Here is a 25,044-nt window from a genome sequence, read left to right as displayed (position 1 = left end):
TTTCTTGTGCTAGTTTTTAAGGGTGAATGCTTCCAGCTTTTGCCTATTGAGTATAATATTGATTGTGGGTTTGTCATAGATGGCTCTTATTATTTTGAGGCATGTTTCTTCAATACCTAGCTTATAGAGAGTTTTTAACATGAGAGGGTGTTGAATTTTATCAAAAACCTTTTCAGCAACTGTTGAGATAATCATGTGGTTTTGTCTTTAGTTCTACTGTTTATGTGATGAATCACACTTATTGATTTGTGTATGTCGAACCAACTTCACATCCCTGGGATGAAGCCAACTTGATTAGCTTTTTTTTGATGGGCTGCTGGATTGGACCAAATGGATCTTATAGACCTCTACAGAACTCTCCACCCCAAAACAACAGAATATATACATTCTTATAATCACCAAATAGCACATACTCCAAAATTGACCACATAATTGGACATAAAAAATCCTCAGCATATGCAAAAAAGAAAAAACTGAAACCATACCAAAAGCACTCTTAGACCACAGTGCAATAAAAATAGAAGTCAAGATGAAGGAAATCGCTCAAATATGTGCAATGACATGGAAATTAAGCAACATGCTCCTGAATGACTTTTGGATAAATAATGAAACTAAGGCAGAAGTCAAGTTCTTTGAAATTAATGAGAACAAAGATATAACATACCAGTATCTCCAGGACACACCTAAAGCAGTGTTAAGAGGGAAATTCATAGCAATAAATGCCACATCAAAAGATTAGAAATATCTCAAATTAGCAACCTAATAATCACAACTGAAAGAACTAGAGAAGCAAGAACAAATCAATCCCAGAGCTAGCAGAAGACAAGAAATCACCAAAATCGGAGCTGAACTGAAGGAAATTGAGACACCAAAAGCCATTTAAAAGATCAATGAATCCATGAGTTGTTTTTTGGAAAAAACATTAATAGTATAAATAGGCCACTAGCTAGACTAATTAAGAAGAAAAAGGAGAAGATCCAAATAAACACAATTAAAGGTGACAAAGGCAATGTTACCGCTGACCCCGCAGAAGTAAAAATGACCATCAGAAACTACTACAAACACCTCTGTGCACATAAACTAGAAAAGCTAGAAGAGGTAAATAAATTCCTGGACACATACACCCTCCCAAGATTAAACCAAGAAGAAATTGATTGTCTGAACAGACCAATAATGAGCTCTGAAATTGAATCAGTAATAAATAACCTCCCAACAACAACAAAAGCCCAGGACCTGATGATTTCACAGCCAAATTCTACCAGATGTACAAAGAAGAGCTGGTACCATTCTTACAGAAATTATTCCAAAAAATTGAGGAGCAGGGACTCCTTCCTAACTCATTCTGAGGCCAGCATCATCCAGATACCAAAACTTGGCAGAGATACAACAAAAAAAGAAACCTTCAGGCCGATATCCTTGATGAACATTGATGCAAAAATCCTCAACAAAATTCTTGGAAACCAAATCCAACAGCACATCAAAGGAGTTATTGTATTACCTATCCTTTGTGAGTACGTCTTATCTTTCCAACTAGATTGGGACCTCTTGGAGAGCATAGACTATATGCATCTTACTTTTCTTTCTGTCCTCCAAAACCCAAGCCTTCTACACAACGGTCACTCAGTAAATAGGTGTCAGGTTCCATTCTTTCTTTAGGAAATCTGCATAAATTACCTTTATAACGAAGATGTTTTGTCTTAAGTATGATCATGCTCTTTGGGGTCAAAATTTAAGTCATTTTATTTCTTCTTTGATCTTCCCTAAGATGGAGAACAAATGTTCAGTGTCCTCCTTAAACCTGTAAATATACTAGAGGTAGGTTAATGTGTCACTTTAGCTTTCAGTTTTCTGGATTAAGCCAAGATAATGGGGCAGAACCATTATACTTACACAACACCTTTTCCTGAGAAATTCATAATACTTCCTTTACATTAAGATCAGGTTTTTCCATGGTCACAAGTCAGCATAAGTTTGAGAATCCAGGGAAGATTATCTCTTCTGTAGAAAAAGTCTTGAGCCTCTGGCAAGCTTTTATTTTTTACAAAGACTCACTTGGAGGCTGCTTAATATCTACTGAAACCCTGATGACTGACATACACACATACCCGATGCACACTCTATCCAAGGATTGTAATTTTGTATATTTAAAATTTTAAATTTAACAAGGGGTAGATGTGGCTTAGTCTTTCAGTATTGCTGATTAAGTGACTAAAGATTTTAGCAACTAGGAATTTGTAATGATGAAATATTGTTCTGTTAATACTAGCAAATTTAACTAAAGCAATTCTAAGGAATGGTGATTATGGATATATTCTAACCCACTTTACCCTTTTCAAAATGTAGTGAAAGGCATGAAACTCAAACTGCTAGGGAGGGCATGAAGAAGTTGGGGCTGCAGGCTGTATGCTTTTGTAAACACGTCCAGCTCCCTGCTCTGATGATGTGTCTGCAGGGTCATTTGGAGGAGTTGATATGAGGGAGCAGATGAATCTTCTCACTTAAAATATCCTGTAATGTCAAGAAAATCTATTTGAACCCCAGAAAGTTTATAAGCTAGTTGGATGTGTTAATTAATATTGGCTTGTTGAACTGGCTTGTTGAGGGGTGTCAGGAACCCTTCTTTCTTTTTGAAGAACCATAGAAACAACACAATGGGGCCAGGCATGGTGGCTCACATCTGTAATCCCAGCACTTTGGGAGGCCGAGGCGGGTGGATCACCTTTGGTCAGGAGTTCGAGACCAGTCTGGCCAACATGGTGAAAACCCATCTCTACTAAAAATACAAAAAAATTAGCTAGGCGTGGTGGTGAGCGCCTGTAATCCCAGCTACTTGGGAGACCGAGGCAGGAGAATCACTCGAACCCGGGAGGTGGAGGTTGCAGTGAGCCGAGATCGTGCCATTGCACTCCAGCCTGGGCAACAAAAGAGAAACTCCATCTCAAAAAAAAAAAAAAAAAAAGAAAGGAAAAAAGAAATAACACATTGGTTGGGTGAGTGGAGGATTACACCCAAGGCACCTGGGAGGGAAACTCTGTTTATTTCTTGAGATTTGCCTTTGGTTTGATTGTGTTTTTAAAGGATTGGGAAAAATTAAGAAATATTAAACCTGCTTCAGATTGGTTTATCAAACACTCACATAGTAATATAATAATTGTAAGGACAATAATTTCTAGTTTGTGTAAAATAGTTTTTATTGGATTCCTAATGTCCAAGTTCGGAGGGGCTGGTAAGCATTCTGGTAGGAAAGAGTCATTTCATCAATTAGAAGAAAGAGCGTCTTGGGACATATGGCATTTGGAAGTGAAGTATTTGATCCTAGTGTTTTGGCTGGCCATAAAGGAAAGCTTGTATAAGCAAAAAAGAAAATATGTTTTCTTGGTGAGAAAACAGAGTAGAAGGGACATTTGCAGTAGGAAATAAGGATGGTAAGAAGAGGCCAGGCGCAGTGGCTCACGCCTATAATCCCAGCACTTTGGGAGGCCGAGGCTGGCAGATCACCTGAGGTCGGGAGTTTGAGACCAGCCTGACCAACATGGAGAAACTCCATCTGTACTAAAAATACAAAATTAGCCGGATGTGGTGGTGCATGCCTGTAATCTCAGCTACTCGGGAGGCTCAGGCAGGAGAAGCACTTGAACCCGGGAGGCAGAGGTTGCAGTGAGCTGAGATCGTGCCATTGCACTCCAGCCTGGGCAACAAAAGCAAAACTCCGTCTCAAAAAAAAAAAAAAAAGGTAAGAAGAAAAATAACATTTTATCTTTGATAAGAGAAAGTAGAGCGTTATGGTGTTTTTATTCTATTTTGAAGTTCTAGAAACAATGCAGCCTCCCGAGGGAACTGCAAATGGGCCAGGCACTTTCATAATATTTACACTCATTTGTTCATCCATTTGCTGTCCATTTATCATTCATCCAAAATCATTTATTAGGGACCTCTTCTATTTCATGCACTGGGGCTATGATGATAAATGAATTCTTCACTTGGAGGAACTACACTCTACTGGAGGGAGGCCTACATAAATGGGGTTTAGGGTAAACCTGACAGGTGTTCTACTAGATCTAATAACAGATTTCTGTGGACATACAGAGAAAAGATCGCCCCTCTGGGTTGCTGGAAAAGATTCACAGAAAGTGATATTTGAAGTGAGTTTTGAAGGATAAGTGCATTCATCAGGTTAAGCCGTTGAGAAAGGAAAGCCCACTAGGGGACAGGCCTGTGCAAAAGCACTGAAGTGTGACTGGGTATGCAGAGAACAGGGAAGGTGGTGAGGTGGTGGGTGGAGGACCGGGTACAGAACCGTGGGAGAGGTGATGGGGAAGAGTGAAACTGAAACTGTAGGGCACCAGGCCATCGCCCTCCATGCATCCAAACTCAAGTGCCAGAAGGCACAACCTCAACCCATGGGTGGCAGCCCTACTGCCAACACAGATACACACACACACACACACAGACACCACACACCCCACCACACACACATACCATGCACCCCCCATTCCACCCCACAACCCACCACACACAGAGACACACACACCCCATTTCACACCCCACCACTTACACATCCTGCCACCAAACACATACCCTCCACCACATACACACATCTCACGCACCCTACTCCATACCCCACCCCCGACACAACCCCACACGCCAGCACACCCCTTCACACCACCACACTCCCCACACCACTGCACACACACACCCTACCACACACACCACATACCCCCCACACACCTCCCACATATACCTCACCACATATATTCTACATCCACCTCACACACACTCTCTCCCCACCACACATACCCCACCCCCCACACACCCCACACATACCACCACATACCCCTCCACACATCCCACCACACACCCCTCAAATCCTGCCATACACACACACCCCGTCACACACCCCACCACATACACACACAGAGACACACCCTACCACCACACCCCGAACAATCCACCACGTACCCCACACCTCACACCTGACCACACGCACTCTCCCCTCACACACACCTCACCTCATCACACACACACACACCCCCCATACACCCCCCACCCCACATACAGAAACAGTTGTTTTGGCTGACCCCCTCCTGAGAAAGCAGAGTTGACTCTGGGCTGCATCCCACAGAGCACAGCCCAGGATCCTGGGAACACTGTAAGGGACGTTGGTAAGGGGGATCCAGCACTGGTTTTTAAACATGGGAGTGCTACACACATCGTCTGTGGACTGTGAGTACATTGTGTCAGGACTAGATCTAACTCATACTCTGTTCGTTCCTCTGTGCCTAGCACCATGCTGGCATATAGAAGGTCCTCCTTAAATACTTGCTGCATGAATAAATGAACTAAACAAATAAGGCAATGTGGAGAATGGACTAGTGTGGAAGGAAACTACTGTCAGTTCAGAGGCTCTCACAAGAATCTAGGTGACTGATCACAGTGGGATTGGAGAGGAAGAACCAGAATGTAGACCAGCACTCTCCAACAGAACTTTCCACATGATGGAAATGTTCTATTCTGCACTGTCCATTATGCAAACCACTAGCCACATATGGCTCTTGAGCACTTGAAATGTAGCTGGTGAGGCTGAAGGACTGAACTTTTAATTACTTTAAATTTTTTTTCTTTTTTTCTTTTTTTTTGAAACAGAATCTCGCTCTGTTGCCCAGGCTGGAGGGCAGTGGCGTGATCTCGGCTCACTGCAAGTTCCGCCTCCCAGGTTCACGCCATTCTCCTGCCTCAGCCTCCCGAGTAGCTGGGACTACAGGCGCCCGCCACCACACCTGGCTAATTTTTTGTATTTTTTTTTAGTAGAGACGGGGTTTCACCGTGTTGGCCAGGACCTCGTGATTCACCTGCCTTGGCCTCCCAAAGTGCTGGGATTATAGGCGTGAGCCACCGTGCCCGGCCTAATTACTTTAAATTTAAATAGCCACATGTGACTATTGGCTACCACATTGAACAGCACAGTTCCAGAGATTTTTGTGGCAGAATCAAACAAACTTGTAACAAACTGGATTTATTCATTAATTTAATCAATACATATTTATTGATTGTTTACTTTGTTCTGCAGTGAAAACATGTGTGGCAATAGGGTGTGACACGCCAGGGTGTTTAGACTTTGTGAGGTGCTTGGTAAAGGAGACCCAACACCAGTGTTTAAGCATGAGCAGAGCAGGTGATGTAATTTCCCTGTAGAGATGACATTCTTCTGGGGGAAGGAGGGAAGGAAGGAAGGAAGGAAGGAAGGAAGGGGAGGGGAGGGGAGGGGAGGGAGAGAGGGAGGAAAGGAAGGAAGGGAAGGAAGGAAGAAAGAAAGAGAGAAAAGAAAGTTCTACGAAGAAAATGAAAACAAGTGATATAATGAGTGGAGGAGAGTGGACAAGCTATTTTAGCAGGATTGGTCAAGGAAATCCTCTCTGAAAGGTGACAAGTTGAGAGTTGAATAATGCAGAAGTTATGTGGATTAAGAAAAACAAAAACAAACAAAACCTCAAAACAAGAACTAAAATAATCATTGATGAGTAAAAGCAATAAAATTCATCCTGAAGACACCTGGTGCAAGAAGGGACCTATTTCATCTGCAAGTCAAACTCACTCACTTCCTTTCTCCAGAAAGAAAACTGAAGCCTGGAGAGGTAAAGAGACTTACCTAAGCCCAGTTGGCAAAAGACTCTTAACCTCCTGACCTCCAACTCCACTCCCTACTGGGTAAGTGTCTCTTAGCATCTTGAATTTCATTTTTCTTATTAGTAAAATGAGTTATTGATAGAAATGAAAAATGTAACATAGATAAGGTGCTAAAAATAGTAGCTATTTTCATTTTTGGATTTTTTTCTAATCATTGTATAGTGTGCCTCTCAAATAATTAACTATGTTATTATTTTAATAATATAGAAGTATTAATATAATATATAATTATGTATAATTAATATAATAGAGAAATTTAGTAATTGGATAATACAAAAAGCCTAAGAGAGGCAATGAGCTTCAAGTCCTGATTTTTCTTAGTCATCATTGTCTGGGGTAAATCTTAGCATTGGGCCTATGCAGTCAACCTCCATTACCACCTGCCATTCACCTGGAGGCAGCTGCTGGAGCTCTTCGAATGCTGTCAGAGAAGGAATAACCATCCCCCACACTGCTAGCCTGGCAACCCCCTCCTTATTAAGTGGTGGTATGTATCACAGTTCTAGGATACTTCTGAGGAGAGGAATATGTGTCTGTTTTCTCAACAGACACAGCTGTCATCAAGCTCTTTATGGAAAGCTGCTGTAGACAGGGGCTGAAAAGAAGATGAAGGCTTTAACAGGTTGTGAAATTGCAGTGACAAAAAGAGAGCACTAAAAGCATATGGCACTGGAAAGGATTTTCTGCATCCAAATTGAGAATCAGACCTTCATTTGTTTACTCTTCATTTTACTCCCACCACACCTCTGCTGTTTGAGCTGGTATTTTTGTAAATATTCAGATAGGACAAACAAGGTGATAAACGAGGTCATGGCTTTGCCAGAGGGACAGACAGTGCTGGAATATAAATGTTGGGTCTCCTTGACTTCTCAATGTCATTTGCCTTTTCTAGCCACACCCTTGGGTCTCAACCCAGGGTCTTGGACTATGAGCCCATGCTCTAGCCATTCTGCCGTGTTGCATCTGAGTTTGGTGTCTTTGGAGCCACTGGTTCAATAATCCTTAGCTGATAGTTTGATCTGACTATTGTATGATCACCAGAGTAACACTGAAAATGAGGCATTGAACACCTATGGGTTGCATGTGAGTGACCTGAGAGCCATGTCTGAGGCTTACTGCCCACGGCTCATGACCTCACTGTTGCAACCTGACCTGGTCAGGGCCAGGACCCTCTCACCAGGCTGGAGCATCATCTCCTCCCATCATTCCTGAATATCACAAAGACCCATTAGGATAATGCCTCTGTGCCTTTCAGCCCTCCCATGCTCAGCAATGCACCTTCCAGTGAACATAGTGGCATACAAATAACTGCAGAGATAGAAGGATCCAAGTCCTTGGCCCAAATCTAGCAGGTCTAGATACCAGACCTTGCTCTACCACTTAGTTCACTGTATGAGCTTGGGTGAATTACTTTATTTATCTAGACGCCTATTTCTTCAAATGCAAATGTGGAATATTATCTACCTCATAGAGGTCCAAGAATCAAAAAAATTTATTGTATATGAAAATGCTTTGAAAAATAGAAAGCACCAATCAAGTAAGTACAGGTATTATTCAGTAGTCTACATACACTACAAGGAATTTTTTGTAGAAAAAAATAAAACTTAATAAATATTAAATTATATTAATATCACTTTCATCCATCTATCCATTCATCCATCCATCCATCCATTCATTCAGTAAAGTTGTATTAGACAACCAGTCTGGGGCAGGCACTGTATTGGTGCTAGGTAGATACATGATTGTGAACAGCAAATATATTATTCCTTGGGTTAATTAGGGTTCTCCAGAAAAAAAACTAAAGGGAAATATATATCTCAAAAAGAGATTTATTACAAGTAATTAGCTCATGTGATTATGAAGGTGGGAAAGTCCTGAGATATGTGGGATGAGTCAACAAGTTGGAGACCCAGGAGAACTGATGGTTTAGTTCCAGTCTGAGCTTGGTGATCTAAAAACCAGGATTGATGGTGTAGCTGAAGGCCAGCAAGCTCAAGATCCAGGAAGTGCCAATGTTTCAGTTTTGAGTCTGAAGGCAAGAATAAAAGCCAGTGACCCAGTTCAAAGGCAGTCAGGCAGGAAGAATTCTCTCTTACCTGGGGGAGTCAGCCTTTTGTTCTATGCAGGCCTGCACTTGGTTAGATGGGGACTGTCACATTAGGGAGTGCACTCTGCTTTACTCAGTCTGCCAATCTGAATGTTAATCTCATCTAAAACACCCTCACAGAAACACCCAGAGTAAGTTTCACCAAATATTTGGGCACCACTTGGCCCAATCAAGTTGGCAGATAAAAGTAATCATCACCTTCCTAACAGAGCTTACTGTCTATTTGGGAGAGAAGGACATAGTAAAGCAATAATCATGCAAACAAATTTATAATGACAAAGTGTGCTGAGTGCTATGAAGAAAAAAGTACAGGCTCCCAGGAGTGATGATAACACTGGAGGCATATAAACATGAAACTTTAGTTGACTTGACTGATGTGGGACAAGGGGAGTGCATAGGGGAATTCCTTCAGATAGGACAGCACTCAGCAAATGAAATATCCAAAAGGTCAGTGTGGCTGAAACACAGGAAAGAAGAGGGATTATGTTGCCAATATGAGCAGACAGAGGGAAGGTCACAGACAACTCTTAGGGTTGTCTATGAGAAGGCTGAAAAGTTTGAGGCTGGTGAAGGAAGTATGAAATAGAAGTTGCCAGACTGAGAGAATGACCTTATTCATTGACAATGTAATGTAATAATATGGTTGTGTGGTCTGTTTAAGTTGAGCTAGAATAAATTCATAAACATTGTAATCTGTCAGGTTGCATGATTTTTTTTTTTTTTCTGAGAAGGAGTCTCGCTCTGTCACCCAGGCTGGAGTGCAGTGGTGTGATCTCAGATCACTGCAAGCTCTGCCTCCCGGGTTCATGTCATTCTCCTGCCTCAGCCTCCCAAGTAGCTGGGACTACAGGCACCCGCCATCATGCCCGGCTTATTTTTGTATTTTTAGTAGAGACGGGGTTTCACCATGTTAGCCAGGATGGTCTCAATATCCTGACCTCGTGATCCACCTGCCTCGGCCTCCCAAAGTGCTGGGATTACAGGCGTGAGCCACCACGCTTGGCCAGGTTGCATGATTTTTATAGCCTTTTGTTTGACAATTTGATGCAGACATATAAATTAATTTTAACATTGATTGTTGTGACTTTCCACTTTATACTATTTTGCATGAATATTTCCACGTTTGTTTTTCATAATTTTGTTATTTTTAATAGCTGTGTAGTATTCCGTCATGGTTTCCATCATGTTATTTCTCGCCCTTCTACACACTCCTGTGGTTTTTAGCTCTGTACACTGTTTTTTTGAAAAATAGATCTGCTGAGAATATCTTTTGGAACAGTGTTGTTTCTTATGAGCTATTTTTTTAGGTTGCATCCCCTCATGGGTTGCTTCTCTGCATGTCACAGCTTCTCTGTAGCGCACAGCGTCTGTGGTGTGGTGCTTTGTTTGTCTTGTCTGGGTGTGAGAAATTCCCATGGCACCAGCTGCTGCTGGGGAGTTGGCTGGGGAGGAGTAGTGACAGGCAGGAAGAGGATGACCCTCATTAGGAGTTCAGAGAATGCAGGTTATTGTGTTACTGCACTGTATCCTCCAGGATGTGGCCTCTGTGAGTGGTTTGTTCTGCACTGAGAACCTCCATGGCCCTTAACCTAACAGGGAGCTCTCTGCCTTTGCCACCTTCCCCGAGGGCCTATTAAGTTCCTGGTAAGTGTTGTTCTATGTAGAACAAAGAATATGTAAGGTAGTGGCAATAATGTAAATTATTGTTCATAAGTCTCTGGACTGTAATTAAATGAAACATGATTATATCATCTAAGGCAAATGGTTCCCTAGGTGCCATTATTTGTTTATTCCTTTATTTAATATATTCATTCTTAATTTCTACATATTATTGAGAAATTAGTAAGGGACCAGCTCATCAAGCCAAGCAGGTATCAGGGAAACTCATATAACATCCCTTCTTTGCTTAATCATAGTGCACCCACTCATTTGACCCAGTGTATCTCTTAAGCATTTAGTATTTTTAACACTGGTCAAAAAGTTAATGGAACAAAACAGAGTAACTGAACTCATTTGAGTTGGGACAAGGATAAAGTTTAAATTCGGTTTTCTGGGGGAAAAATTCTATTACTTTTGTCAAACATAATATCATACAGTAGTAATTTAGTTTAATGTTCTTGGCAATTGGAAAATAAGTTCCAAAGGATTCCTCTATTTTATCAAAGCAAAGAAAGACAAGTACGGAACATAATAACCATTTTGTCCTCTTACCCACAAAGGGTATGTAGGAGAGGAGGCAGGCTCCTGCTAGAATCTTAGTCATTTTGGTCAGAACCATCATCACTGATGGCAGCAATATCTGTAGTTAATAACAGCAATGATAGTAACAGATAAAAACCATGGAGTGTTAACTGTATGCTAGGCACAGTGCTTTATATTGCATCATTACCTCCCTCCCATGAAGTGGGTTTTCTCAAAATCACAAAGCTGGTGAATGATGGACTCAAGATTCAAACAGTAGACCCAAAGCCGGTGCTCCTAATCTCTCTCTACCCTGGTAATACAATGGTTGGAAGCAGTGGGGTGGCAGGAAAAACCCACACCAAGGGATCTCAGCATTGCATTGCGAAGCACATGCCATGTTAGCTTTGAATCTGTTATGTAAATTGAATTAAGTCACATTATGATTATTATTATTTTGAGACAGGGTCTTGCTCTGTCGCCCAGCTGGAGTACAGTGACGCAATCTCAGCTCACTGCAACCTCCATCTCCTGAATTCAAGGAATTCTCCTGCCTCAGCCTCCTGAGTAGCTGGGATTACAGGCATGCACAACCACACCCAGCTAATTTTTGTATTTTTAGTAGAGACGGGGTTTCACCATGTTGGCCAGGCTGGTCTTGAACTCCTGACCTCAGGTGATCCACCTGCCTCAGCATCCCCAAGTGCTGGGATTACAGGCGTGAGCCACTGCGCCCAGCCCACATAAACTTCCTGATGTTCCATTTTCTATAAAACAGAAGAGACGCTTGTATTTTTTAACTCCCAATGTGGGTAATGCTAGATAAGTGTGGAAGTTCTTTGACAACCAGCCAGAAAGTCCTACAGATATCTAAGGATTCATTACTTTGTATTGTGGTTGCTATGATGATGATGTGGCAGGATTCTTGTACTTAAAATATGAGACATGCAACAGCTGCTCTGGGGTGAGGCTACTCCAATGGGCTAAATTCAAATGTCTCATGCAGTGGAGTTGCGTTTCAATGAGTCATCTGATATGCTGATGTGCCAGGGAATCAGATACTTCACAGTCAGAAGGCAGCAGGAATCATGTGTGTTGTGGATGTGATGTGACTGACGTGGTGACAGATACATTCAAAGCATCAGCAGGCTCTCTAAACAAAGCTCCTTCTAGGAAAACTGATCACTGTGGCAGCCTCCCTCCAATGACTGCAGGCTGGGAATTGACCATAACAGATCATGATGTAGGTTCTAGAACAAGACTGAGGGGTGGAACAGGAGTCAGGTGGTCTTCAGAGTGATTTTATTGACATTAGCCCAACCAAGGCTCCACCATGCTTTGGGCAATCAGCACATCTCAGAGCTTGGGGTTCTGGATGTTGGAATACATTGCATAACTGGTGCAGCAGCAGGACATGAAGGCCAAGGCAGAAATTTCATCCGTACTTTATGTAAACCCAGTAGACTGGTGGTCTCAAACTCCAGAGAAACTAAAATCCAACTGTTGGGTACTACGCTTACTATCTGGGTGATGGGATTATTCATATCCCAAACCTCAGCATCATGCAGTATACTCATGTAATAAACCTACACATGTACCCCTGAATCTAAATAAAAGTTGAAATTATTTAAAAAACAATTGTTCAAATTCAGATTTCTGGTCTTCATTCCCAGAGTTCGCTATTCCACCGGTTTGGGGTGGGGGCTAATAATCTACATTCAACAAGCCCTTTAAGTGATTTTGATGCGGATAATGTACAATTTCCATTTTCAGGAAATAAAATGTAGTATATACAGGAAGGACTCTGGATGAGAATGACCATAATAAAAACCAAAAAGCTAACATGTATTGAGTATTTACTATGAACTGGGCACTCTTCAAAGTGCTGTACAGAAATTAACTAATTCTTATGCCATCCCATGAGCTAACCACTAATATTTCCTCCATTTTACAAATAGAAGACACTGGCATCTGTGATTTCATGTCCTGGTTTCCTGGTAAAATGTGAAAGTTTGAATGTGTCAGAAGAATTTTGTAAGGAAGGGATAGATTGCTCAAATTCCACCTAGAGGAACAGCATATATTGCCATCACTCTAGTGTTATAATATAGCCTGATTCTAATATGAAAAATTCACAGCAGCCTGGTAGCTTAGGGTAGGGATGGAGCTTAGGAGAAATTGCCCACTGTAGCATCTATCTCACAGGGTACCAACATTGAGACTGGAAGACATGAACTCCAATTATTCCTTGCCCTCTGAATGCTGAAATTGCCCTTACCCCAACCTTGTTTTTGGCTGGGACCTGTTGAAATGCTGCAAGCCTCCAGCTTGCTAATCAGGTTTACAGAAAAAAAGAGATTTTAAGCCTCTACTAATTAAAGATATAATGCTAGCCATCTATCACCAGTTAACAATCTATGACCAGTTAGCTCATTTAATTAGAGCCCACTGAGAATAAGAGTGAACTAATCGAACCTAACATTTACTTTCTATTACAGAAGAATTTATTTGAATCTCTCTTTTCCTTGGCTAAGAAGAATGAAGAGGCAGAAGACTTGGGGGACCCCTTAACTGCGGATAATTACTGGGAAAAATCAGCCAGCACAAAGAGGAGGTAATATTTGGATGGTTAGTTAGAAATATTCTTTGCTGATTTATTATTCATGTACTATGATTTAAAGAACCTTGAAGTTGTCTGAACATTGTTTAAAATTTTGGAGGTTTAGAATTCCAGATTTATGTTTCTAAGTGCCTGACTGCTAAGATGTTCCATTGGGTTGTTCAGCTAGTATCCCTTCCCCAAAACATATCCCAAATCAATCCCATCATACTCCCCACCAAGTCTCTCTTCTCTGGATGACACTACTTCTGTTCCTGATCACACTGTTCTTCCAGGTCTGGTTCAGAAACACAGCCATCTTTGAATCCACTCACCCTAGAGAGTTGGTTGTAAGATAAATTCACATGTTTTCTCAGGTTAGCTTTTGCTCTTCCAGCAAGAAGAGCATCACTATCACCCACAGTTCAATCCTTTTCATCTCATGGGGTCTGAACCACATTCTGGAGCTTTCCTGACCAACATCTTCTCCGTTTGTCCTGCAGCTTCTTCTTCCTACAGTGGCTCTGCCATATTGAAATATAATTCTTTAGCTCAAACTCTCTGTGATTTTTATTGCCTCCTAAATAAAGTTGAAATTTACTAAACTCAAAATCTGGTGTACAAGTCCTTCTATAATCTTTTCCCATACTATTTGTCTAGCCTTGTTTTCTATTAAGTCTTTAAAAATAATTTTACTACTCACAGGGCTGATTTACCTATTAGATACAGGAAGTACAGCACCTAGATCCCACGATGCTTTTAGAGGTCCAGGATCTTTTAATTTATTTTTCAATCAAAAGAAAAAAGAACACAATCCAAATTGTATTGTATGCATAATTATATTAACACAGTTGTAAAACATAATTTTAATATTTTTTGGACAAAGATACCTATGAAAGCAAAAGTGTCAAGTCCCACGAAAGTCATGTGACTTTCCCCGAAATAGAAAATATAGATTTAATAAATGAACTTTGGTGAAAGATTTAAAGACAAGTAATAAGGTATGCACTCATTAAATGTAAAATAAGTAAATAAAATCATCAACCCTGTCTCAAAAAATGTTTAACTTTCATTTGTTCGTTAATAACTCAATTACTCACTCATTCAATCAACAAATATTAATTGCACTCTTACTATTTTTCAGGCACTAAACAATCAGTCCTGGTCTCTGTTATCAGAGACTTTTGATGCTACCATTGGCGTCAGACAAGCAGACAAACATCAACAAAATGATTATAAACTATGACACGCTATGATGGGAAAGAAGGAGGCTGACAGAGAGGACATTGGCAGGAAGGAGCCCTACTGTAGATGTGGTGGTCAGAGAAGGGCCTTTGTGAGAAGCTGACACATAATCTCACAGTTGAAGTTGTGAGAAGGAGCTGGTCCTCCAGAGAGAAGTAGGAAGAGCGCTCCAGCAGAATCTCTGGGTGAGACTTGGACATCTGTGTTGTTGCTCTACTTTCTGGGTACATCTGATGAAGGAGGAGCCCCTGCTGTTGGTCTCATCCACGAATACGGTTTAAGCTCTTCATTTCCGTTGTTTTGTTCGTGCTGCTCCCTTGCCCTAGAATTCCTTCTCTTCTGCCTCCCTTTCTCTATCTTTCAAGCCATACTCATCTTCTAAGACCCAGTTCAAATGCCACCACCAAGCCACTGTCTCTATGCCAACTCCTCTGGCCAGACGCCTGCTCTCCTTTAAAGTCCCCACTCTAATGCTTAGCATTTGTCATCCCATACCCTCTTCTTCCATATGTTTTATCTCCACTACTTGGTGGCAATTTCTTAAAGGTAAAGACTGTGTTTTGTATCTTAGCATTCCTTGAACAACCTCCACAGTGACCTTCACACATTAGAAATTTAGTAAAAATTTTCTGGATACATGAAAAATGAATGAGTCATGATTCCAAGGTAGACTATGTATTCACATCATATTCTTGCAATCTTTCCCTTATTTCCTTTGCAGACAAGTGCAGCTACGACTGCTGCTGGGACCGCGATACTGTGATGAGACTTTGCATATTTAAAAGGATGTCGAGAGAGGAGGAGGAATGATAAATGAACTTGGGAAGATGTGATGTCTTCTGTGATGACACTAATAGATGGAATACAGAATTCAGCTCCAATACTTAGGGTTGGAAACCAAACATAAACAAGCAAGCAAGGAAAATGAAAAGGAATGTGTGTGTGTGTGTGTGTGTGTGTAGGTGTGGTGAGAGTATATGAAATACATGAAAAGATAAAAAGTTAGATGCTGCTAAAGGGACAGACATGTAGGAATTTTACATTAGGGTTGTTCTGATTTTCATTTTCTTGCCTTTTAAAATTTAATGATAAACAAGTCTCCAGAGATTTTTACAGCCTGGGAGACCACTGGTAAGACAACAATATAGGTGGTCCTCCAGCAGGATCTAAATCAGAGCCTTCATAGTGGTCTGTCGGGCCAGGTGCAGCTGTAGACAATGCATCTTCAGGAGTGGGGTGAAGAAATTTAATGGACTAGTAATGCAACAGGAGGTAGAAGAAAAGTGTTCTCTCACTAAAGCATGGTGGGTGTTTTCAAAATGTTTAAAAAACATTTTTAGGCCGGGCACAGTGGCTCACACCTGTAATCTCAGAGCTTGGGGTGGCTGAGGACCCAAAAGGAGGATCCCTTGATGCCAGGAGTTGTAGACCAGCCTGGTCTAACACAGCAATACCCTGTCTCTAAAAAAAAAAAAAAAAAAAAATTAATTAGCCAGGCAGGTGACAAGTGCCTGTAGTCCCAGTTACTCAGGAGGCTAAGGCAGGAGGATCGCTTGAACCCAAGAATTTGAGGTTGTGGTAAGCTATGATTGTGCCATTGCACTCCAGCCTGGGTGACAGAGTAAGACCTCAATTCTTTTTTTTTTTTTTTTTTTTTTTTTTTTGAGGCAGAGCCTTGCTCTGTTGCCCAGGCTGGAGTGCAGTGGCGCAATCTCGGTTCACTGCAAGCTCCGCCTCCCGGGTTCACGCCATTCTCCTGCCTCAGCCTCCTGAGTAGCTGGGACTACAGGCACCCACCACCACGCCCAGCTAATTTTTGGTGTTTCTGGTAGAGATGGGGTTTCACCATGTTAGCCAGGATGGTCTTGATCTCCTGACCTCGTGATGCACCTGCCTCGGCCTCCCAAAACGCTGGGATTACAGGCGTGAGCCACCGCGCCCGGCCAGACCTCAATTCTTTAAAAACCAATTGTGTTATGCTTTCGGTTGCTGGGTTCTTAGAAGGAGGTTCTCAAGGTCGCAAGTCAGAGACATTCTGTTCTGTCTGTCAGAAATGCAAAATAATGGAGCAAAATTCCAAAGATAAAGTGAAAAATATGGCAATCAGGATAGCAAGAGCTGAGTGAATGGTGTGAGTTTGAGGAGGTGTTTTCGATTAACTTGTTTTAACATTGAGCTGTAAAAAGAAGTTAAGATAGGGAAGGATGGGGTGAAATATTGCCTGGTCTCCGACTGAAACACATGGGCCTGAGATATGGTGAAGTTTTACTAATGGGATGAAAAAGTGGAGTAGGCCTGGTGTGGAGGAGCACAGCATCCTGAGCCTTGGAAGTGATTCAGGTTAAAGGGCCTCTAGGGCTACACTCTCAGAGCCTTGGAAGAGCTACCTGGCTTGAGCTCTACTCATAGCTACTTTTCTATCCCCTGGTTGTCAGCTCTTCAGCCCTTTATTCATTCAAAAAATATTTATTGATGGCCTACTAAATGACAGGCCCTGGGTGAACAGCTGTGAAAAAAAAAACCGGCAAATGTCTCTGCCCTCCTGGGATTCATATACTAAAGGGTCAAGAATATAAGAATTTATTAAAAGAACAGTCCATGGAGGAAAAAATGAAGCACAAGTATAATGGATCTATTGACCTGTGTAATGACCCCGGATCAAGACCCTGACCACCCCATTTACTTGGTGCCTGTTATTGTAATGTCTTCCGCCATCTGTTATTACTACTTACCACCTCTCCTCTGAGACGTATGGTCCAAGCCACATACCCTCAAAAAAAAAATCTGTATTGAAGTATAATTTATGTACCATAAGGTTCACCTATTTTGAGTGTATAATTCAATGATTTTTAATAAATGTATAGAGTTGTATGGTCTTATTACAATCCAGACTTAGAACATTTCTGTCAGCCTGAAATGTTTCTTTGTGCCCATTTGCAATCAATTCTGCTTCTACTTTCAACCCCAGGCAACCACTGATCTGTTTTCCATATCTATAGATTGGCCTTTTCTGGACATTTTACATCAATGGAATCAAACAGCATAAGTTGCGCATTCCTAACCCCCAAATCCAAAATGGTCAAACTTGAAAATTTTCAAGCATGACATGACACCACAAATGAGGAAAGAAAAGATGCCTGACCTCCTTACATATGCACACCACAAGTGGAAAATTTCACACATGACCTCATTCACATGATGAGTTGCAGTCAGTCAAAATGCAGGCATGTAACACACAGTTTATTCAGCCTTCTCAAGACAAATAGACCCACCCAGCCCCCATCAGCTGCAATACATCTTTTCTACCCAATGCCCAGATTCCCCCATGCAAGCACACTCACAAAGGGTAATAAAAATGACACACGTGCAGGCCGGATGTGCCAATAGCAGGTTCCCCATGATGCCCCACGGGGAGTCAAGATGGCATGTATTACTCATTGTGTTTTTTTGCTTATTCTCTGCTCTGTGATATAAAGATATTGTTGAAAATGTCAAAAAGGTCTGCATATGGGTAATAGTAATAAGAAAAAGAGAACACATTTATGTTTGTCTGTAGAACAGATACTGAACAGCAGTCTAAGTGTGAAATGTCTTATGGAAGAGTATGGTGTTGGAATGATCACCATGTATGAAAATAAGGATAAACTGTGGAATTTTTATGCTTAAAGTGATGAGCAGAATTTGATTAAAAATAGGAAAACACTGCATAAAGCTTAAAATGAAGATCTCGATTGTGTATTGAAGGAGTGGATCCATCAGCGTTGCAGTGAACACATGCCACTTAATAGTATGCTGATGGTGAAGCAAGCAAAGATCTATCAGAGTGAACTGAAAATGGAATGGAACTGTGAATATTCAACAAGCTGGTTGCAGAAATTTAAGAAAAGACATGGCACTAAATTTTTAAAGATTTGTGGTGATAAAGTGTCTGCTGATCGTGAAGCAATGGAAAAATTTCTTGACAAATTTGCCAAAGTCATCACTGATTAAAATCTGACACCATAACAAGTCTATAATGCTGATGAAACATTACTCTTTTGGTGTTATTGTCCCAGAAAGACACTGACTATGACTTATGAGATGCCCCCTACAAGAATAATTGAGGATGCCAAGAACAGAATAGCTACTGGGATGTGCTAATGCAGCAGGCACATATTGGTATATACTTGCTGTGATAGTCAAAAGCTTACATCCTCGCTGTTTTCAAGAAGTGAGTTTCTTACCAGTCCATTATTATGCTAACAAAGAGGCATGTATCACCAGGAATATCTTTTCTGATTGGTTTCAAAATATTTTGTACCAGTAGCTTGTGCTCACTCTAGAGAAGTTGGACTGGATGATAACTGGAAGCTTTTGTTATTCTTTGACAACTGTTCTGCTCATCCTCCAGCTGCAATTCTATCAAAATAGTGTTTATGCCATGGACTTTCCCCCAAATGTGACATAATTCATTGATCATGTATCCTTAAATCAATGAAAAGTAAATATACAAAACTTTTTTTTGGAACAGCATGCTGGCAGCAGTGAACAGAGGTGTGAGTATGGAAGCTTTCCAAAAGAAGTTCAGGATGAATGATGCTGTGTGTGCTGTTGCCAATGCTTGGAATCCAGTGACTAAATACACAGTTGTATATTTCTGGCACAACCTCTGGCCTGCAATGATGTTCAGTAATGATGATGAACCAGATGGTGACTTTGAAGGATTCCACCTGTCAATTGAGAAAAAAAAGATATTTGACCTCCTTACATATTCAAAAAATATATCTTCAGAGGCTGTCAGTAAGTTGGAAGAAGTAGATATTGAAGATGTTTTAACATTGATAATAAGCCTCTGGTTGTTCATTCACTGATTGATGGTGAAATAGCTGAAATGGTTCTGAATTGAGGTGATGGCGATAATAACGACAATGATGACATTGTTAACACTGCACAAAAAGTATCTGTAAAGGACATGGTGAAAATGTGTGATGGGTTTATTGAAGGACTAGGGCAGTGTGGATTTGCAATGGAACAAGAAATCATGTAGTATGTAAAAAAAGAGATTTTTAAGACAAAAAGCAACACTGTTAATGAGGCAGATGACTTGAGGAAACATTTTAAAAATCTATCCAGCAGAACGCCTCCTCATTGCTAGGGGACCCATTTCCTGGTCCTTCAACTGCTTCTGATGTTTTTTCTCATCTAAAAAAAAAAAAAAAAAAACCCATACAGAGTACAGTAACCTTTTAGTCAGAACACAGCACTGCAGGTGGAGACTGAAAGCCTGTTGTTCGTTGCTGCTGTTGTCTGACAGCTGATACAGGGATTCTGGTGATGCTACTGTGCTGCTTAATTACACATGTTTTTTTAAGGTATTAAAGATAAATAATATTTTTTACTGTTAAGTACTTATGTGTGAATAAGTATAGGAACATGATTGCTTATTGGTAGCATTTACATTTAGAGTCAGGAAATGTGGTGATGCCAAACAACCACAGATTGTCCATATGGGTGGGTGGCTGAGATAGTGACACCTGTGCTTTCCGATGATTCAATGTACCTTTAAGCTATGTGTATAAGGTGTATATGAAACATAAATGAATTTCATGTTTAAACTTGGGTCCCACCCCCAAGATATCTCATTTTGTATATGCACATGTTCCAAAATCTGAAAAAAAATCTGAAATCTGAAACACTTCTGGTTGCAGGCATTTTGGTTTAAGGATACTCAACCTGTATGTATGTTTTTGTAGGTGGCTTCTTTCACCTAGAATAATGTTTTGTTTTGTTTTGTTTTGTTTTGTTTTGACAGGGAGTCTCGCTCTGTCGCCCAGATTGGAATGCAGGTGCAATCTCGGCTCATTGCAACCTCCGCCTCCCGGGTTCAAGCGATTTTCCTGCCTCAGCCTGCCGAGTAGCTGGGATTACAGGTGCATGCCACGATGCCGGGTTTAATTTTTTGTATTTTTAGTAGAGACGGTGTTTCACAATGTTAGCCAGGATGGTCTTGATCTCCTGACCTTGTGATCTACCAGCCTCAGCCTCCCAAAGTGCTGGAATTACAGGCGTGAACCACTGCGCCTGGCCTAGAATAATGTTTTTAAGGTCTATCTATGTTGTAGCATATATCAATAGTTTGCTACGTTTCATTGTTTCAATAGTATTCAGTTGAATGGATGTAGTATATTTTATTTATTCTTTCATTAGTTGATGGACACCTGGATTGTTTTCAGTTTGGGGATATTATGACCATTAATACATAAGTCTTTGTATGGAAAGAAGTTTGTATTTCTCTTGTGTAAATATCTACATGTGGAATTGCTGGGTTGTATAGTAAATACGTGTTTAACTTTATGAGAAGCTGCCACACTATTTTCCAAAGTGGCTCTACCATTTTCCATTCCCACACGTATGAGAGTTCTAATTTCTCCACATCTTCACCAATACTGATTATCGTCTGTCTTTTAATTATTGCCACTCTAGTAAGAGTGTAGTAGTATCTTAGTTTGATTTTGAATTTTATTTCCGTAATGACTAGTGATGTGAGCATTTTTTCATGTGTTTACTAGTTATTTCTGTATTTCATTTGGAGAAATGCCTTTTCAACTTTTTTGGCCATTCTTTTGTTTTTGTTGTTGTTTTTTGTTTGTTTGTTTTTGTTTGTTTGTTTTTTGAGACAGGGTCTCACTCTGTTGCCCAGGCTGGAGTGGTGGTGCGATCATAGCTCACTGAACCTTGAACTCCTGGGCTCAAACAATCTCTCGCCTCAATCTCCTGAGTCACTAGGACTACAGGTGCCTGCCACCATGCCCGGTAATTAAAAAAGATTTTTTTTTGAGATAGGGTCTTGTTATGTTGTCTAGGCTGGTCTCAAACTTCAGGCCTCAAGTGATCCTCCCACCTTAGCCTCCCAAAGCACTGGCATTACAGGCATGAGCCACCATGAGCATGAGCCACCAACCTTTTGGCCATTTTTAAATTAGGCTGCTTGTCTTCTTGTTATTGAGTTATATTAGTTATTTATGTATTCCGGATACAAATTCCTTTATCAGATGTATGATTCATAAACTTTTCTCCCAGTTTTTGCCTTGCCCTTTCATTGTCTAATGATTTTTTAGAAGAGCAAAAACGTTAATTTTGTTTAAGTTTTTTCTTTTGTGGATTATGCTTTTGTTGTCATATCTAAGAATTCTTTGCCTAATCAATGTCACTATTTTTCCCCTGTTTTCTTCTAAAAGTTTTATAATTTTACTTAGACATTAAGTCAATGATCCATTTTGAGTTAATTTTTGTGTATACTATGAGGTGTCTATGTTCTTTTTTCTTTATGTTTTGTACATGAATATCCAACTGTCTCACAAACATTAGTTGAAAACACTGTCCTTTCCCGAATTGAATTGCCTTACACTTGTCAAAAATCAACTGACCATAAATGGAAGAATTTATTTCTGGACTCTCAATTCTATTCTATTGATCTATGTACCTATCCTATGCCAATACTATATTGTCTCGATTATTGTACCTTTATTATAACTTCGAAATTGGGGAGTGTAAGTTCTCCAGCTTTGTTCTTTTTTCAAGATTATTACAGCTATTCTAGGTTCTTTGCATTTTCATACGCATTTTAGAATGAGCTTATCAATGTCTACCAAAGAAATTGATCTGCTAGAAATTTTATAGGGATTGTGTTGAATCTATACTTCATTCTGGGGAGAATTGCTATCTTAAAAAGATTGAATCTCCAATTTATGAACATGAAATATAACTCCATGTATTTAGCAATGTTTTATAGTTTTCATTGTATAAATCTTGTCCTTGTATTTCTTTTGTTAAATTGATTTCTAAGTATTTTATTCTTTTGATGCTATGAAATATTCTTAATTTCCTTTTTTGGTTGTTTCTTTGCTAAAACGATTGACCCTTGAACAACACAAGGGATTAGGGGTGCCAACTCCTGTAAATTCAAAAATTGGCACATAACTTTTGACTCCCTTAAAACATAACTACTAACAGCTCACTGTTGACTAGAGCCTTACTGACATAAACAGTTGATTAACACATATTTTATGTTATATGTGTTAGATACTGTATTCTTGAAAGTAAGCTAGAGAAAATAAAATGTTACTAAGAAAATAAAAAGGAAGAGAAAAATGTATTTACTATTCATTAAGCAAGTGAATCATCTTAAAAGTCTTTATCCTTGTCATTTTCATGAGTATGCTGAGGAGGAATAGGAAGAGGAGGAGTTGGTCTCACTGTCTCAGGGGTGGCAGAGACAGAAGAAAACCCACATCTAAGTGGACCCTTGTAGAAATCTGTGTTATTCAAGGATCAACAGTACATGAAATACAACTGACTTTTGTAGATTGGTCCTGTATCCTGCAGACTTGCTAAATTTATTAGTGCTAATAGATTTTTTAAATGTGTGGATTTATTAGGATTTCTTTTTTACATACAAGATTATGTTGTCTGTGAATAAAGGCAGTTTTACTTCTTCCATCCAATTAGAATAACTTAAATTTTTTTTCTTGCCTTATTAAACTGGCTGAAACTTTGGTAAAATGTTTAGTAAAAGGAACAAGAGTAGAGAACATTGCCTAATTCCCAATTTTAGCAAAGAAAACACTGAATCTTTTATTATTAAGTATGATATTTGCTATAGTTTGTTTATAGATTCCCTTTACAAGTTAAAGAAGTTCCCTTGTATTCCTATTTTGTTGATAGTTTTTATTACTGATAGGTGCTGGATTTTTAAAATGTTTTTTCTACATCTATTGAGATGATTACATGGGTTTTCTTAATTCCATCAATATGGTATATTACACTATTGATTTTTGAATACTAAACAACTTGAATTCTTTGCATAAATTCCACTTAGTGATGGCATAGAATTCTCTTTATATCTTTCTAGATCCAGCTTCTTAAAATTTTAAGGATTTTTGCATTTATGTTCACAATGGATATCAGTTTGTGGTTTTCTTTTCTTGAGATGTCTTTGTTTGACTTTTGTATCAGGGTAATACTGGGTTCATATAATGTATTTGGAAGTGTTTCCCTTTACTCTTTTCTAAAAGTGTGAAGTATTAGAATTATTTATTTTTTAAATATATGTTAGAATTCACCATTGAAGTCATTTGGAGTATTTCTTTGTGGAAAGATTTTAAATTACCAGTTCAATGTCTTTGCTTGCTATAATCTATTGATATTTTCCAACTTTTCTTGAGTCAGTTTAGGTAATTTGTGTCTTTCTATAAATGTGTTCGTTTCACGTAAACTGTCCAATTTGTTGGTACAAAGTTGTTCATAATATTCACCTATAATCCTTTAATTTTAAGGTTGGTAGTGATTGCCCCACTTTTTTTCCTGATATTGGTAATTTGTGTCTTCTTTTGTTTTTTGATCAGTCTAGCTAAAGATTTGTCAATTTTGTTTATTTTTTTCAAGGAATCACCTTTTCGTTTCATAGATTTTTCTCTATTATTTTTCTTTTTTCTATGTCATTGTTTTCTTTTTTTAAAAATTTTATTATTATTATACTTTAAGTTTTAGGGTACATGTGCACAATGTGCAGGTTTGTTACATATGTATACATGTGCCATGTTGGTGTGCTGCACCCATTAACTCGTCATTTAGCATTAGGTATATCTTCTAATGCTATCCCTCCCCCCTCCTCCCACCCCACAACTGTCCCCGGAGTGTGATGTTCCCCTTCCTGTGTCCATGTGTTCTCATTGTTCAATTCCCACCTATGAGTGAGAACATGCAGTGTTTGGTTTTTTGTCCTTGTGATAGTTTGCTGAGAATGATGATTTCCAGTTTCATCCATGTCCCTACAAAGGACATGAACTCATCATTTTTTATGGCTGCATAGTATTCCATGGTGTATATGTGCCACATTTTCTTAATCCAGTCTATCGTTGTTGGACATTTGGGTTGGTTCCAAGTCTTTGCTATTGTGAATAGTGCCGCAATAAACATACGTGTGCATGTGTCTTTATAGCAGCATGATTTATAATCCTTTGGGTATATACCCAGTAATGGGATTGCTGGGTCAAATGGTATTTCTAGTTCTAGTTCCCTTAGGATTCGCCACACTGACTTCCACAATGGTTGAACTAGTTTACAGTCCCACAAACAGTGTAAAAGTGTTCCTATTTCTCCACATCCTCTCCAGCACCTGTTGTTTCCTGACTTTTTAATGATTGCCATTCTAACTGGTGTGAGATGGTATCTCACTGTGGTTTTGATT

General features: G+C 39.8%; 1 long non-coding RNA gene across 1 annotated transcript; it reads left to right on the top strand.

The window, feature by feature from the left end:
- On the top strand, window positions 1–24,554 carry LOC117976536 (uncharacterized). The gene is made up of 4 exons (XR_004667225.3): window positions 1–6,705; window positions 13,471–13,586; window positions 14,716–15,001; window positions 15,538–24,554. It is a non-coding gene; the product is annotated as an uncharacterized LOC117976536 (long non-coding RNA).
- The last annotated feature ends 490 nt before the right edge of the window (window positions 24,555–25,044 follow it).

Source organism: Pan paniscus, chromosome 1, assembly GCF_029289425.2.
Source record: "Pan paniscus chromosome 1, NHGRI_mPanPan1-v2.0_pri, whole genome shotgun sequence".
NCBI classification, from domain to species: Eukaryota; Metazoa; Chordata; class Mammalia; order Primates; family Hominidae; genus Pan; species Pan paniscus.
Note: the sequence above shows the minus strand (reverse complement) of the source record. Positions and strands in the feature narration are given on the sequence as shown.